Source organism: Lactuca virosa, chromosome 3 (genome assembly GCF_052849685.1).
Source record: "Lactuca virosa cultivar CGN04683 chromosome 3, Lactuca_virosa_CGN04683_v6, whole genome shotgun sequence".
NCBI lineage: Eukaryota > Viridiplantae > Streptophyta > Magnoliopsida > Asterales > Asteraceae > Lactuca > Lactuca virosa.
In genome coordinates, this window is record NC_136428.1 from 95,730,005 (window position 1) to 95,734,139 (window position 4,135).

Below are 4,135 nucleotides of genomic sequence, written 5' to 3' on the forward strand. Positions count from 1 at the left end.
ATTTTTAGCCGACACAAACTAAACGAGAATCGAAGGTCTCATCAATAGTTGTACAACGGTACAAAGACAGACGAAAACGGACGTCGGATGAAGAAGTTATGAATTTTTAACGGACTTTTCCAGTCCCGGCCTGTTAAAAATATAATATTAAAAATAAAATCAAAACTAGCCGACGGAGTCTAAACAAAAGTTGTAGAGTATTTTCCAACCTACGCGGGGATATAAAGAACGTCGAAAACGGAGGTCGTACGAGAAAGTTATGGATTTTACAAGTTTTGGACACAAAACTCGAGGCTGGTCCGAAGGAACGCCCTGCGTTCCGAGTGAACGCCCCGCGTTCTCAAGGACAGGTCTCGGTTCGTCCACATCGCTCCGGGTCACATCAGGGTACTCCGTCCGAGGCTGAGGTAAGCGATGACGTCAAAGCACTACTGAACGCGCTGCGTTCGAGCCAGAGACGCCCTGCGCTCCGGAATGCCCAACGCTCCTCGCAGGAACGCCCTGCGTACGAGGAGTCAGCCAGTCCTATAAAAAGGGTGCGAAGCCTTCCGGAATTATTTGCTTTTCTCTCAATTCTTTCACCTCGAAACACCTCGCAAGCCCCTGTAAACCACCCCGAAGCCTCGGTTTTCATATCCAAGTTCCGAAGGAAGTTTTACGCTCCCGAGATTCCCGAGATTTCCGAGAATCCCGAGAAATCAGCTTTCTCCAGTCGGAGTTCCGAACGATTTTTGTCTCACCTTCTTCAAGCTACCAAGTGAGTTCATACCCCCATTTCTATGCTTTTAAATGCTTTTTAAATGCCTTTGAACACATTACGAGGGAGAATACAAGTAAACACCCGGTTATTCCCGAGTGAAAATATGGAATATTTCTGCTATACTTTGCATGCATTTATTTTAACTATCAAATGGAAGTGTTTAACATACAAAACATCTTACTCTACTTTACCCTCACGGGATGAAACATGAGTATAAATATCATAAGCTCTATTTATACGTTTGCATCATATCAAGGGTAACCACTTTCGTTATGACATCTTTATGCATACAAGAACATACAAATCATTTTTATGCCTTTATTATCATTGTGAAAAAGGATAATCATTTCAGAAACAAACATATTCATTTTAATACGGGACTTAATTGAGAATTCGTGAGGCATTCATCTTCAATATACCTTTTAAGGTACCACTAGAAGTCCTGTTTATAACCAAAATCTCCTGTACGGAGAACGTGACAAGTGTGTATAGATCTATACGGGACTAATGATCCCGCGCCCTGACTGCTAGCTACAGTCCCCGGGGTGACAAGTGTCATCTCATTTCGACGCCTGAAGAACGTCGCTACAGGCAAAGTATGATAGTACGGTTATAAAAACTCACTGGATAGACAATTATTATGGTATTACGTTTTCACGGGAAAAGTAACAAATACAGTTCTTTTCATCTTCAAATACAAACCTTCTTATAGATTTGTTTTATAATAAGACTATACACCATTCTTTTGAGCATGTCATTGTTGCTTACAGGGTACGGTCTTGGACATTTGAGACTGCATTTCACTTTTAGGAAAATATAGGATTTTCCTGGTTCAAATACATACAATTTTTACAACAATCATTCATACTCATTTCATACACTCATAAGAAAATATCGGATTTTTTGGAAAATGAACGTAAACTTTCGAGTGTCATACATTTTCTCAAAACACTACTTATGAACTCGCCAACTTTATTGTTGACACTTTTTCTTTGAAATAACTTGTATTCTCAGGAAAACACTAAACCCGGTAGCAACTACTTTTGAAGACTAACGCACTGGCGTTAGTGACATATTTTTGGATCACCATATTGTGTTTGATATTCAAACATGTAACACTTACAATCATGTAAACTTTTCAAATATATATGTTATGGTGGTGTGTACTTTCTTTACTATTCAATTGTTATGATACTGAATATGACGTCCTCCGCCCCTGAACGTTTCCGCCGTTTAGGTTTGGGGGCGTGACATATTTTCGCACCAACATATCTAGACATCGCAACCTTACACAACAACCAACAGAGTATTCAAGAAAGAACCAGAAAGAGGTCCAGGAAGAAGATTCTGAGAAAGGATCAAACGAAGAAAAAGGCGCTAGTGAAATCATTAATGAACCTTACTTTACCAGAAGTAGACATAAGACTCTTTCACCTCTTTCTAAGATACATCCCTACAATGTGCAACCTAACTGCAGGCATAGAATGGAGAAGACAACCAATGATTCACATTCAGCATACACCCGTTACACCATGCTCCCTATAATTGAGCAATAACTCTAATTTTACTATGAGAAGCCCACCTAGACATTCAGATTCAAACTCTCTATCACAAAGTAATGGAGATCAATGACAAAGCCTGAAACATGATGGTATGAGATTCAACGCACTTACGAAGAACAAAGATACCATACGATTCCTATACCAAACATACAGGAAGAATAAGAAAACAATACATATCATCTACACACCTTAGAGGAAGAAATAGCCATCCAGAGACAAACAAATCATTACAACATAAACTAGTACAATCATAATAAGGACATAAAAAAGAGAAGACCACTCATGAAGCATACAAAGTGGCAGAACACCTTATTCGTCACACTAATAACTAATGAACTAATATAACCTAGTGAGTTAGTGATTACACTACTCACACTATGTGTTAAGTTTATCTCGTTTTTCGTAATAACTAATAACAGTACATCAAGTCACAAGTATTCGTTCAAGGATAGTCGCAAAAATTCATAAGTTTATTTTATATAAACCTCTGTTATGAATTGAATACAAAACAATATAAAAGTCGGAACATGATACAATTGAAAACTAGGATAACTTAGCTCAAATAACATTCGACTCATAACCACTACTAAAGACTTACCACCGGATCACCTTCGAAAATCGTATAGTGGAAAAATGCCTTCCCATAAACCTAACGGATGCGATCATACCAGCACTAATGCACCAGATCCCCTCAGGACTTCGCAGTTAAGCATATTATGATGAGAGAAGCACTAGAATGAGTGAACTTAACCTTTATACAATATCTACTTTTATTCTTTACCATAAAAACATCACAAGGATGTTGGCCGAAACATCGAAAATCATATAGCAAAACATGAAATTTTTATACAATTAGAAACGACCATAGTTATTTACGAACTTGCTTCACACCTTGTAACAGAATCATGCATTTACAAGGAAATAACCAGCCAACCGGCGAAATACCAATTCTACAGATAGATTCTGCTACTTTTCAAGCTGCGGTCACAGCCACCGTGGCAGCCGTCATGGCACACCTCAATAACACAAATGAAAGTGGAAATAATGTCGAAAATTCCAAACACAGTAATAACCAATGACACTAACCAGTGACTGACTGCAATAACACCCCAAATCCCAAACCTAAGAACGTGAAACGAAAGTTCGGGAATGAAAAAGGGGGCAATTCGACTCAAGGAACTACGAAAAGGCAACAAGATATGGAAGTCAATACCCCCACTGGCCCTACTACTTCAATATCGACAACACCATATTATGGAAACATCCCACACTGCGGCAAATGCAAATATCATCATCATGGAGTCTGTCGGGAGATGTATTGCAATAGGTGTAACAAGAAGGGACACACCACTAGCCACTGTAGGACTCCGACCCAACATATCACTTCAACCACCGATGCTAGTACAAGTACAGTATGCCATCTATGCGGTGAAACGAGACATTTTAAGAGAGAATGTCCAACAGAGAAGAATGACAGAAAAGTGGGAGGAGTTTAACAACAAGATTTAAAGAAACAACGAGGAATTTTACTAAGATTTTAGGTATGTTTTCCAAATAACAATAATTAAGCATAAAACTTTCACAAACTTTTTAACAATTAAAAATTAAAATCATAAATTGTCTTCTTATTCAGATGAAACACATCATTCATATAAAAGCTAAGGATCCTTACAGGTAAGCTATGATGGCTTAGTGTAGAGATTAGAGTCATACATAGTTAAGATTTTGCAGGCTTAGAGTGAGTAATTCCGCCTCATTTCCTGTTTCTTGTTTGATTGTGGATTTAGGGCAGACTTACTCAGTCAACCGTCTT